At 38.9% G+C, this 14,788-nt stretch overlaps 1 protein-coding gene across 6 annotated transcripts in view; it reads left to right on the top strand.

The window, feature by feature from the left end:
• The window catches only part of LOC136879228 (serine/threonine-protein kinase dyf-5), a 243,609-nt gene that overhangs the window by 85,142 nt on the left and 143,679 nt on the right, over positions 1-14,788 (top strand). The gene's annotated exons all lie outside the window — the stretch shown is intronic.

Raw genomic sequence — 14,788 nt, 5'->3', positions numbered from 1 at the left:
ATTTCCGTGGGTTTAATGACCACTAATTTAAAATTGGCATCATAATACCGAAGAGAACCCGTTGAAAATTTGCCGGCAATACCTATTCCATGCATCTCTACAATACAACGATCCATCAGGAAAATATTCTTGCTGTCTATAAAACTGTTACTTTTACTCAACGTCAGATATAACCGGCTACCGTTACACGTACGTCTCGCTTGCCAGGTTCGGCCAACTTCAGCGGCCGCGATGTGTAGGCCTAATCACGGAAGTTGAAGGTCAACGAACAAGTTTATTGCACCATGGTATGGCCATTCTGCCGTTGAGCTTTTAGTGAACATACCTCACAATTCCATCTTTGACTTCTTTAAAGCGTCCTTGTTGCGGACCATTGAATGCATTTTTTGTACAGTACGCATTTTTTTAGCTATCTTTGTCTACACGCTAACGACAAATATTGGTTTTAGTTAGTTCTATACCGTATTTTCTTGTGGCTGCACAATTTCCGAGTGTTTAATAACCATTAACTTAAAATTGGCATCATAATATCGACGAGAACCCGTTGATAATTTGCCGGCAATACCTGTTGCACGTATCTTTACAATACAACTATCTATCTCAAAAATGTTCTTGCTGTCTATAAAACTTAAATTTATTAAGCGTCAGGTACAGTAGACGTGATATAAATCTGCCACTGAGTAGCCGTGGCCTTTCTAAGAATTCGAAGGCTCGCACGATTAGATGCCATTCTGCAGATTTGAGAAACGTTTTTGTACAGGCTGATAGAACGTAATTCTCTCTTCACTAGGTATTTCCCAAGATCCAGTGACAGTTACACACAGGCACTGTACAACCGGTTGTCGTGGCTAGCGATGTATAATAAAGAGGCGGTCGTTGTTTTCCAACAAGGTTTTTGTGTACGTGCGTGTGCGGGGGTGAAAAGAAGCAGCGTGGTTACCGCGGTAGTTGCGAGTGGTATTAGTTACTGTCAGGCTGCGAATGCAAGACAACCCTTGATTTTTCGCATTAGATTCTGACAAAAAACATTGTTTTGGATTCAGAAAAATACGGTGTCACCTAACCTAACCACATATGTATCATGAAAATATATTTGAAACGCATGTAGAGAAATTTGCATGTGAATAGCCTTTCCGAAATTTAACTAGACACGAGAAAATATGAACTATCCTCTGAAATCAGCGACGTACTCTGCCATATCTTGAAGTGTATCACATTCTTACTTAATTTCAGTATATAACATTAAAATTAAGCAATCGTTTACTTCAGCCTTTATTTTTAACAAGTTGACAACTGCTACCGGCCACACTATTTACGCATTTATTACGAAAACATGTCATTCTCTTTCATTTCGAATTTTCATTAGAGAACAACAGTCGACAGGTATTACTAATCGACTCCAACATCGCCTTCGAATGTCTACGAGAGAGCTCGCAAATGCACATAATAGTGAGAAAACTACTGTGTACCATACCGAAGATGACCGATCGCATTTTGTGGCAAACGTTTCAATTTTCTTATTCAAACAGCGTCATCTATCCTAACTTAACTGCACTATACGTCCGATGAAAACATGCTTCAAGCGCCAGTAGAGAATTTATAATCTTCTCGGTACAAATTTACACGATAATTGAAGGGCTGAGAACCATAGTGGGCCAAATCCACCAAACGTCGAAATTGAGTTAATGCCATCTAGCGGTTCATTTCTAACTTAGGTATGATCTCTCCAATTGGGCTATCTCTACGTCTTCCCATTTATGTGCTACAGGGTCACAAAATATCAACCAAATTGAACTAGCCGCTGGAGGTAGTGCCATAGTGGGCCAAATCCTCATGACCAATCCCTCGCTTTACAATGGCGAAAAATGAGGGTATCCTCCTATTCAATACATCATATATTCCGTCATTAGACGGAGCAAACAAATTCAGACATGTTTCGGCTTGCTTGAGCCATCTTCAGTGAAAAAAAAAAATTAAAAAAAAAAATTAGGGGGTTGGAATAATTTACATAATATAAGTTGAAAAAATGCTAAAAAACATAATGAACGAGTAAACAAAAAAACAAAAGAGAGCTTAGATGGAAAACAAAATTAGCACAAATATACACTATTTACATCAATATGCAGAGCAAAAAACTTACTGCGACAAAATTCAGTGAAGCAGGTGTTAATTTGAAATAATAATTGATACTAAAAACTGCGTTAACCTAAGAAACAAGTGAATGAGAAAACAAATGATGCAGATGGAAACAAATGATAGTAGCGCATGGTGAGGTTGTGGACCTCATAGTTTACAAATTATTGGTTTAAAAATGACAAAACAGTTTGAATTTGCTGTCAAAATCATCCTAGTGGAAACCCATCACATCAAATTGGTCAGGAGGAGAGCGGGAGCAAACATTTTTGAGAGAAACCAAGCCTGAATTAACCTGCAGGCGAAAAGCCTGTGACAAGGAGAGAAAAAACACCATGAAATTTAAGACTTTAGAAATAGCAGCATTCTCAATATCTTCTCAATCTAGCGGTCCCTTTCTTCATTATTGTTTCATAATGTTGGCTGGTGTTTTGCCTTATGATAGAGGGGTCGGAAGGGCCGCATATAAAAGTATGAGAAGCTGTGTTAGGCAGAAGACAGATGCATGGTAAATTGTAGTAATCTAGTGGAAACCGTCAATGAAGTTCTAATCTGTAAAGGAAAAAAATGAGGTTGTATGAGAAATAATCGAGCGTGGAAGACAAGCAGGAGCAATCCTGAAAAGTGTCAGAAGCCTGGTTTGGAGCAAGGATGTCCCTCAGAGAAGCAAAAGGGTGATATACAGGATGTACTATATACCTATTCTGATGTATGCAGCTGAGACTTGGGTAATGAGGCAGGGGGCCATGAATAGAATACAGGCAAGTGAAATGAAATTTCTGAGAAACAGGATAGGAGTGACAAGATTGGATAAGATGAGAAATGAGAAGGTTGGAGATATAGTAAAAGAAGAGCCACTACAGAATAGGATAGAGGCATCTAGACTTAGATGGTATGGACACATGAAGAGAATGGCAGAGGAAAGGATACCAAAGAGAATGCACAAAATGGAGATAACAGGTAAACGACCAAGAGGAAGACCAAGAGACAGGTGGATAAAAGGAGTGGAAGAGCGTGTACAGAGAAGAGGTGAGGACTAGGCAAGACTGACTAGGGAGAAGTGGTGGGAAGACAAGAGGAGATGGAGAGGCTTATGTTCCAAGCAGACCCGGCCAACAGCTGGAAACTGCAGATGATGGTGGTGGTGGTGGTGGTGGTGGTGGTGGTGGTGATGATGATGATGATGATGATGATGATGATGATGATGATGATGATGATGACTACATTTAGGAGTCTATATGGCCATTGGATTGCTGGGGTTCCTCCTGCTCTCAACAAGTCCACACTTCACTCATCTATTCCAGCAGTTTTCCCTTTCTTCATACTTTTAAGGCTCTTCTCTATCTCCAGCCATGTGATTGGTGGCTCCATATTTTTGCTAGGCTCTTCACCTTTTTCAGATTCTTCTCTGTTTTGAATTACATTTGATACCTCTCCATTCAGGAGCTTGTCAAAGAAGGTCTTGAATTCTCTCCTGATTCCATCTTCCTCTCGTACTACTGATCCATTGTCCTGCTCTATTACCTTGATGTCGTCTGGGTTGTTTTTAATTACTCTGTAAAGAAGTTTCTTATTTCCTCTGCTGGCCTCTTCCAACTTTTCTACAACTCATTCCATTTTTTCTCTTTCTCTTCTCTTACTATCCTCTTAACTGTAAGTTTTTTTGCCCTGTAGATTTCCTGTAGTTTAGACATTTCTTGGCCACCTGGATCTTGTGCATCTCTTTGCTTTTGTTTGTCTAGCATCTTTTTTGCCCAATTTCTCTCTTTTATAGCCAACCTGACTCTGTCATTCCACCAAGGCGTCTCTTTTTTTTTTTTTTTTCATGGTCGATCCTGTTACTTCACATAGGTCTTTAGCTTCACCCACCAAAGTATCTTTAAACATTTTCTATTCTTCTTCTACTGTATTCATTTCCCCTTTTGGTAAGTGTCTCTGTATCCTTATTTTATATTCTTCCTTCAGCTTGGCTTCTTCTAATTTCGAAGTCTTCACTTTACGTTTTCTTTTTCTTTTCTTCAGGGTTGTGTTAGCCACATGGTTTAGTTCTGCTATCAATAATCTATGATCACTGTCCATACTCTCACTGGGGATAACATTGACATCAGTTACATATTTCCATCCTCCTTTGTTAGTGATGATATAGTCGATGAGAGACTTATGTTTTCCATCCCAGCTATATCTTGTTATCTTGAGGCTGTCTTGTATTTGGAAGAAGGTATTTTTGATGATCAATTGATCAATCCATTTCTTCTGCACAAATCAAGCAGTTGTTTGCCTTCTGCATTTCTGTTCCCAAACCCATGTAGTCCAATGATTTCCTCATAACCAAGTCTGTCTGTCCCAACTTGTGCATTTAAGTCCCCAATGATGATGACATTTTCTTCATCAATTATATCTTCTAGATCTTGACAGAATTGATCCTTCTCTTGAGCACTACATCCAACCTGTGGTGCATATACCTGCACTACCGTGTAATTTGTGGACTCCAGCTGCATAGATAATTTAATGATCCTATCATTCTTATAGGATATCGTCAAACGGGGCAATTTCGGACACAGAGGTGGTTGCAGACAGTATGGTAGATTTGCCGTATTTTGTTGCATAGCAATGAGTCGCCGCTGCTTTGCACTTCCGCACGCATTTGAGTTTGACCTTGAGGTTATGTTTCCCACGTTCGGCGCTTTTTATTACGAGTCGACTTCATGCTTCGGAAAATTTCCCATGTGCACTGGCATTGTTGAAAGTTCATGCATTATCATTAAGTGGATACTTTTGATTGTCGCGACCAGAATGAATGCATTATAACTATGGTTCTTAGCGAGGTCAACTGACTGAAGTGTTTATAAATGAATGCTGTGGAATTTTGGTGTGATTTAGTGAAAAATAGTGTTTTACGCACATTTTGCTGAAAATTCAAAACAGTCTGGGTGATTTCAAACAATGCCTAGAAATTATCAGATACAGAAAGAAGCTGCTTCAAGGTGTAATTATGAACCAAAATTATTAGAAAAAGCCATACGTGATATTAAAAGTGGCAAGTTGTCTTATAGGAAAGCATTTGATTTGTATGGTATGCCTTGGTCCTCCCTACAAAATAAAGTGCAGAAAGTATATCCAACAAATGGGAAGACAACCAGTGCTAAATGAGGAAGAAGGAAATGCTCAAGGAAGCTCAGTCATCCTCCGGCCATGCTCCTACTCAACCTGCTACTTCCCGCCGCCGCAAATAAAATGTTCGTCCTGGGAAGTTGATTTTTGGCCGTGACTTCCGCCGAGACGAAAGCAGTGCAGAAACAAGTGATAGTGCTGGCAGCAGCAATGAAAATTAATGCGATGAAACACACAGTGAAGGCAATGACGTTGTGGAGTTGCAAGAAGAGGCTTTCCTCTTTGCAGATTATAAATACAAAGAGCATATGAGGCAGTATTTAGGCCTGGCCTGAAATATTCGTTCAAGGGATGTGGATGTCAAATACTTGTTCCCTAACATCCCTGATGAGGTTACAATAGCTAGAGAAAAAATTTCAAAAATACTTCTAGCCCAAGTTGAGAAGGGAGGAATGCTTATTTTCAGAGAAAACGTATTTTAGATTTATAGGCCGTGGCAGCTACATGTTCATTGTATCGACTTTTTTGCATTAAGATTTGTATCGTTTGTAAGAAAAATTATTAAGATCTTTCAGTAGGATTTCTGTGCAGTTTATAACTATTAATATTTCAATTTAGACCGGGAAATTTTACATTTACCTTGTCAGAAAACAAATATCGATCAGTAACACATTAAATTTCAATGATTTTAACCAGCTGGTCATTTTTTGGACACCTTCAGAACAGTTTAAATATCACAACACTAAAGCAAAAAGAACGAAGAATTAAAATAGAGGACTACTTGTGTCCGAAATCACGTAATATGCTTTGAAACTTCGGACAGTGGTTTAAAAAGCATATGTGTTCAAAATCACCCCTATGTATGGGGTGAATTCGGACACTGCTTTTTGTTTTATCAGGAAAACATGTGTTGGCATATACTTTTCGTTTGTAGGGTATTGTATTAATTGGATATATTCCTCATTATTAGGATGGTAAACAATACAGTTTAAGATCCCTTTTGTGAGTTAAGGCGAAAATAACCTCAAAACCGTCCGAAATCACCCCGTTTGACGGTACTTCAGTAATGGCGTCCATGTCTTTTGTTATCAGGAAAGCTACACCATTTCTGGCCTCTTCCTCGCGTCCACTTCATACTAATTTTTAGCCATCTCTGAGAGTCTTGCTACCTGCCTTTCTCCATTTTGTTTCACTCATTCCCAATATGGATACATTTTTCCTCTTCATCATATTGATAAGTTCTTCATTTTTTCCAGGCAGGGTCAAAATATTCATAGTCGCAATTCTTACATTGTTCTCTGGTCATATCTGTCTTTCATCGGAGCCATGTTGGCCGTCATACCTGCCAAATCTGCTTGAAGACTTTGTCAATTTCGTTATTATTTTTGATCTCCATCTGAGGCTCGTTTGATTGTTGAAAGCAATTCGAAGGTGTTACCACTGGCTTGCTAAGCGTACCATGGATCTTTGCGTCGATACTTTGTTATGCACTAGATGGTCGGTGCCTGACACGCATTTCCTCATGTCATTTAAATCTATGGTTTACCCGCCAATACTCGGGAGGCTGATTGCAGTGGTTGCTCACTGGGCGATGGGGTCGCCACATCCCTAGTTAATATCTTTGGAACAAAATATCATATTGTTACAATTCTTGCATGGTAGCATAGTCCATTGTTTTCTCAACAGATGATGATGGTCATGTGAATAGCGCGACAATCTTGGTGTGCGTTTTCCAGCAGATGACAGTGCAGCAATGAATGAAGTAAGATTGTCGTTTGTGCAACACAAGGTCGTATTGAAGTGGTACTGGAAGTATGAAAACATGATGGAGGTACAACAGCAGTGGCATAATGTGTATGGTCAAGATATTGATTCCCATAGGGAACCTGATATATTTGTACCAAATGAGTAAATTTATAATACAATATAGTTGGTCTGTTATTGGACATTATAAATTTTCCAGCTAATTCATTCGTGGTTGCCAGCGTTTCGCCCCAGTGTGCTAAGTTAGGCTCATCAGTTGGTAAAAAGCACACCTACCAAGACACATGGCTAGTGCATACCACTGGAAAATTTATAATGTCCAATAACGGACCAACTATATTGGTATTGTGTGAATGGTACTCAGCCACCAACACGTACAACCATTTATCGTATTTGGGATATGTTTGAAGCTGATGGTACTGTTCAAAATGTGCATAAGAAGAGTCTGGCCGACCAAAAGCATACACGAGTCCAGCTTCCAGCGGTGCAACATTTTACTAGGTCACCTAAAAAATCTGTGTATCAGGGTGCACGTGAAAGCAGGGTAAGCCGATCAACCGTACGATGAATTATAAAGGCTGCAAAGTGGAAAATGTACATTCCAAGATCGCTGCATGTTATGAACGAGAACAACCCGGATTGAAGGATGGAGTACTGCGAGTGGTTTGAAGGCGTGCTTCACGAGGATGAATGGTTTGCAGGGATGGTTATCTGGTCTGTTGAGGTACAATTTGAACTGAACAGTACTGTAAACCACCACAACTGCGTGTACTGGGCTCCTGAAAATTTTCACGCTCACATGGACAAACATGTTAATCTACCCGATGTTTATGTGTGGCGTGGTCTGTCATCGCACGATTTGGTTGGCCCATTCTTCTTTGAACGTACCATAACTGGTGAGGTATACCTTCATATGCTGCAAACATCGATTTTACCTGCCATCCGAGAGGTGTTTGGAAACTAAAGATTTTTACGTACAACAAGATGGTGTTCCGGCTCACTACCACAGAGACGTCAGAGCATTCTTGGATGAAAATCTACCTGGACTATGGATAGGTCGCAGAGGATCTGTTGAGTACCCACCACGGTCTATAGACTTTACACCTCTTGACTTCTACCTATGGAGGAGCTTGAAATCTACAGAAGCCAGCTACACTGAACGAGATACGAGAAACCATCGAGGCGTCCTGTGCGGCCGTCACACCGGCAACACTGACAGCTGTAGTTCGGTCAGCAATTCAGTGGCATCAGCGTTGTTTGGCTGCTAATGGGGGTTACTTTGAGCACATAAAATTAACTTCCCCCCCCCCCACCATGCAAGAATTGTAACGGGATGTCATTTTGTTCCATTAATATCGACTATCAAAGAGTGTCTACATTTTTCTGGACCGCCGAAGTTTGTATTAGAAACGAAGAAACAAGTTAGATGTACTACGACAGGAACATGAAGAGGATAAACACTATATAGTTCAGCATGGAAAGAGAGAGCAATAGAAAGAGAAGACATGAACAATAAATATCTCCACATCTTCGTACATAGCCCTCTCCATGAACCCCAGTTCCTCCACATCCCGGCTTCTTCAGGAGGGCAAGCTTGACAGATCTTCAGTCTCAGTGTGGGAAGGCTGATGGTTGCAGGTGATAAAGGCTAAGAACACCAGACATTCAGTGTATGTCATGGAAGGTGACAGATCAGCTTGTTTGTCCTTGTCTGCTCTCTCTTCCCACTCTATCCTGTCATTGTGTTTCTATCACCATCTCCACCATTAATGAGTAAATTAACTATTCCTGCATTATCCACCTGCCATTTTACAAACAAACTTGAAACATGTGTGCAGAGTTTTAAAAGTAAATGACTATGAAGATATGCGACATCTCTCATGGATCAGATCATAAAATCTATTAATGAACCTTGCAAGGAGCCTAACTCTCAAATATTTGCCGATGTTCTGATCTGGGGAGAAAATAAAGCCGTATAGGAGAAACTAAATCTTTGGAATGGCAAGTTTAAAGAATGTGGACTAAACATCAGTAAAAGGCAGAAAAGGCACACTTTCAAACATTTTATTGGAGGGAACAATCTTTCTAACTTCAAATGTCTTGGAAGTATTATTTCAAAAGATAACACAATAAACCAAGAAAGAATAGAATTTTGAAAGCTTCTCAATTTCATTTTCAAGTGAGATATCGACTCTGGGATGATAAAATAACCCAGAAACCAAATTGACCATGTTTCATATCTAATTTTAATAGTTCTAGGCAAAAACAAAAACAAATTTACAGTGACCACTAAAGCAGAACGAAACGCTGTTATTTCAGGGCTAGGTGATTAGTAGAGTACATGACTCATGGATTTATGTTTTAATTATAAGTGGTTTTATTATAAGTTTAGTGTGAGTGAATGTTTAAATGATTCAAGTGGCTTACATATACAACAGGAAACAATGGCAAGTTGTCCTCTGTTTATTTTTGATTATGGCTAACACAGGTAGTAATGTAGCTTTCTCCCTGGGCAGGGTATACGACCTTCACCTTGATACTGAACCCTCCCACCCTTCTCTTTCCGTGACTCTTCCTCACCCCGCCCGCAATCACCTGGAGAGAGAATTTCTGTCCTTTCCCTGCTCATTACTGTGTGCCCATGTCAATGCTCAGTCTATAATTGCCCATCACACTGAGCTGAAAGCTATTTTTGAAGGTAGCATGGTAAAAGTTGTAGCAATTAGTGAGAGTTGGATGAAGGACTCGGTCCCTCTAACTACGGTAAATACAGAAGGATTTAATGCGGTTTTTCACAATACACCGAAGCGCCGTGGGGAAGGAGTAGCTCTATACTACAAAAACAATTTAACGGGGAAGATTATGCAAACTTCGACATTATCAACTGACACCTTAACTGAATATATGTTTGTTGAACCATCTGTTGATAAGACTGAAGTACTTATTAGAGTTGTTTGCAAACCACCAAAAGCAGGAAACTTCGCTGACTTCGAAGTAAATTTACTAAGACTCATACCTACCTATGAACATGTACTCATATTTAGTGACTTTAACACAAACCTGTTTATAGACTCCATTGAAGCAGATCGTTTACAGAACATATTTACCTCTTGTAATTCGTCAGTATTGCCACTTAACCCTACTCACGACATGCATACGGCTAATGGATCCTCACACCCTCTAATAGATTTACTTATCACAAACAATCCTCAGGAAATACTACAACACGGACAAACTTCTGTACCTGGTATATCCTACCACGATCTCATATATTTAGCTTATTCTTTGAAAGTACCCTATAACCTATAGAGACATGAAAAAGTTTAATCGTCAACAATTAATACTTGACGCTATTCTCTGCCCGTGGGACAAAATACTGCACTTGACTGACAATGACGAAAATGTAAAGAGGTTTAACACTTTATTGTTGGGATTGTATAACAAACACGTACCTAAACGTACTGCTAGGGTGACTTGCAAAGCTGCTCCATGGTTATCGAATTATCAAATTACATTAAGTCTGCAATGGCTGAACGTGATGTACTACACAGATGTTACAAGCAGACATTATCAACTGATGATTTTGAAAAGTACCGTGTGCTTAGAAATAGAGTTAAGCAAATAATCAGAAACAAAAAATATGCATACTTCCAACAATTAGCCAGTAACTTGAACACAAAAATTACCTGGCAACAACTCAGATCCGTAGGTATTGGGAGGCTAACTACAAACTCCAATAAGCATGACATAAATCCATATGAATTAAATGCCCACTTTACTAGAGAAATAATTAGTACCCATCCTCATATTATACAAAATAACAATACATTTTCTTCAATCTACTCCATTACCACAACGGCCTTTGTTCAAATTTCGTAAATTAAATGAAGCAGATGTAAGGAGAAAGCTAACATCAATCAAATCACAAGCAATCGGAGTGGACGACATCCCGATATCCTTTGTCGTTACCTTGATAGATGTAGTATTGCCAATTTTAACCCACGTATGTAACTCATGTCTTTCGGAAGGCTACTTCCCAACTGTTGTGGAAGGATGCTTTAATTTTTCCAGTACCAAAAAAATCTCTAGCAAATTCTCCATCTGACTATACTTTCTTCACTTTTGAAAGTCTTAGAAAAACTCATGCATGAACAACTGCTCCAGTATTTGACCCACCATTTGTTACTTGATCACTTGCAATGTGGATTTAAAAAAGGACATAGTAAATCTACTGCTCTTCTAAAAATTATGGAACCGGACGAGTTGGCCGTGCGGTTAGGGTCGCGCAGCTGTGAGCTTGCATCCGGAAGATAGTGGGTTCAAACCCCACTGTTGGCAGCCCTGAAGATAGTTTTCCGTGGTTTCCCATTTTCACACCAGGCAAATGCTGGGACTGTACCTTAATTAAAGCCATGGCCGCTTCCTTCCCACTCCTAGGCTCTTCCTGTCCCATCGTCACCATAAGACCTATCTGTGTCGGTGCGACGTAAAGTAAATTGTAAAAAAAAAAAAAGACATAAGAAAAGCAGTGGATGAACGTAAAGTGACCGTGCTCATTCTCGTAGACTTCAGCAGTGCATTTGACACTATCTGTACAGACATATTAATAGCAAAATTACATTCCTTCCATCTTAGCCACGCTGCTCTCAATTTGTTCGCTTCCTACCTCCAGAACCGACAACAGTGTGTTGTTGTGAATGAAAAGAGAGTGGAAGTACAAAGTTAATGGTGTGCCACAAGGTTCTATACTCGGCCCCCTGTTATTTAATTTATATTTGAATGACTACTCTTCTAAGTTGGAAAACTGCAACTACCATCTCTATGCTGACGACCTTCAAATTTACTGCCACACAAAAGTGAATGACATAAATGCAGCTGTTGAAAATACGAACCAAAACTTAGAGCAGATCAGCTGTAATGCAGCCAAGAATTCTCTCTCCATCAACCCAGTGTAAACACAAGCTATCATACTAGGGCAAAGGAAACTGCTTACCCATTTACACAGTCTACAACTTCCAGTTATTCAACTAAATGGCATTGCTATCCCATTCTGTAAATCAGTAAAAAGCCTTGGAGTCACTATAAATGAAACTTTAAACTGGGATGAGCATGTCACTAATGTATGCAGGAAAGTTCATTCATCACTTCATCCCCTTAAGATTCACCAGACCGTATTACTTCTCAACTTAAAAATAAGACTGGTTTAAAACACTGATACTTCCAATTTTTAACTATTGTGATGTTGTGTTGCTGGATGCTACCAGTGAACAAAATAAGAAACTGTAGAAGCTTTAAACTCCTGCACTAGATTTATTTTTTCATTGAATTTTACCTCGCATGTATCCCCTTTTAATGCACATCTTTCTTGGTTAAAAGTAGAGCAGCAGAGAAACCATCGTGTATCAACCCGTATCTATCGACTCTTGACTGAAAGTATACCTGAATATCTCTCCAGTAATTTCTGTTTTCTGTCTTCCTTTCATGACCGTGATATGTGTTCTGGGTCAACAATTGCAATACCTCCACATCATACATCTGCCTTCAGTAATTCTTTCCTTGTGTCGGGCGCTAGAATATGGAATGCTTTACCCCCTGAAATTAGAAATTGTTCCTCATTAATTACCTTCAAAAGAGAGTCTAAAGATTTCCTCTTGAATACATAGGCTATATTATGTACAACTTCTATTATAATTTGGGTCCATCTTATTCAGTACATAAAAATTATTTTAATTTAACTTCTATCAGCGGATGATGACGCAGAGGGGTGTCGAAACTAGTACTGATTGAAATATTGTTGTAATTAAATCTATGCAACAATTTTTATGTATTGAATAAGGTGGACCCAAATTATAATAAAAGTTGTAATCTTGGTTCAATACGGACAAACAATGAAGTTTAATCAATTAACTACATTATGTAGTTATGCGTGAATGTGTGAGTGAATGTCGTGAGTAAATAGTTCCCAAATGTTTACATAAATTACTGATATATTATATGAATTCCACTTAGAAGGGTTAATATAGAATTTATTTGGTTCATTTTAGACTTAGGATTTAGATCTTTTAGTTTTAGTCTATATTAAGTTATTATTATATACAGTGTATTAAGTTTGAATATTAAGTTTGTATTCATTATCAAGCCGCATAATGTGGTTAAGTGTAAGAGAGGGCCAAACTTCGCCACAAATAAAGACATCATAAATAAATAATTCATTCCAATTCTCACCTACGGACTCGAAACCTGTACCCTGTACATCCTGTGACCATAGCAGACCAGTGGGCACACTGTTATGCCGCACACGGCATGGGGGAGTGTAATAAAGCTAGAATATACCTGAATACTGTATATCAGATTCTATCTTTCAGATTTATTGTGAAAATGAAATGTCGTATGGCTTTTTAGTGCTGGGATATCCCAGGACGGGTTCGGCTCGCCAGGTGCAGGTCTTTCTATTTGACACCCGTAGGTGACCTGCGCGTCGTGATGAGGATGAAATGATGATGAAGACAGCACACACACCCAGCCCCCGTGCCATTGGAATTAACCAATTGAGGTTAAAATCCCCGACCCGGCCGGGAATCGAACCCGGGACCCTCTGAACCGAAGGCCAGTACGCTGACCGTTCAGCCAACGAGTCGGACAGATTTATTATTATTTCTTTAAATAATTGATGAATATTATGAGCAAGTATAGAAACATTTATGTTAAAATTCTGTGTTCATTGTCTGTATAAATGTCAAAATATTAAAATGTTTTGACCTTATCTCAGTGGTGCATTCTGTCGATTGTACTTTCTCTCCTCTTGGCCATTTACAACCAATAGACTCTCCCAAACAATATAAAACATCCAGATACAGCTCTCTAGTTACTGTTTTGTAATCAGATATGAATTCTGAGCACCTGTGCTCTTAACTTATGGATCCTTCTTCATAATATCCAGTTAAATTCTGGATAAGGGAGCAATATACAGTATATATATCTTGAAAAAATACCTGACCGTGCACTACAATATATAGAAATATTATATATATAGACATATATAAAATTTAAAAAAATAACATGCAAATACAAAACATGTGAAGCTAGAAAATTTGGTAAGTTATTGATAAGTTTTTACGTAATAAAATGTAATGCATGTGATTTATAATGACTGTTTAGCTCATCAACCAGTGATCAGTCCAGTATAAGAATATCAGGAATTTCAAACCACTCACAACTTCCTGTTGCCACAATTTTATCGTTTTTATTGTATCACTTTCCTTTTGTCGCACCTGCATACATGTCTTGTTTGTATGAAAATTCATCAGAGCAGCAGTCTAAAGCTTCTTTAGCTGAAACCTCAGTGGTTTTCATTAATACAAGGGCTTTTTTTTTTTTTTTTTTTTCAAGGTCTGATCAGTCGTGAAATTAAAATCACAGTGAAAATCAAAAATGTTTTATTTGCAACATTTAGCTACACAGTCCAGCTACTTCTCTACATAGTCGCTGCTCCGACATAGACACTTGTCGTATTATGGTACCAACTTTCCAATATGCTCATCACTAAGGTGTTTCAACATCTGGTTCTGGATGTTGTCCGGTCCAGGAGACCTGTGATTTCAGCCACATCTCTGTGCTGGTCTGCAGTTCGTAGTCTGAGCCAAGTCCAGGCTGTATGGTGGTGCATACATGTCTTGTTTGTATGAAAATTCATCAGAGCAGCAGTCTAAAGCTTCTTTAGCTGAAACCTCAGTGGTTTTCATTAATACGAGGGCTATTTTTTTTCAAGGTCTGATCAGTC

Source organism: Anabrus simplex, chromosome 8 (genome assembly GCF_040414725.1).
Source record: "Anabrus simplex isolate iqAnaSimp1 chromosome 8, ASM4041472v1, whole genome shotgun sequence".
NCBI classification, from domain to species: Eukaryota; Metazoa; Arthropoda; class Insecta; order Orthoptera; family Tettigoniidae; genus Anabrus; species Anabrus simplex.
This window is presented reverse-complemented; position numbering and strand designations above follow the sequence as displayed.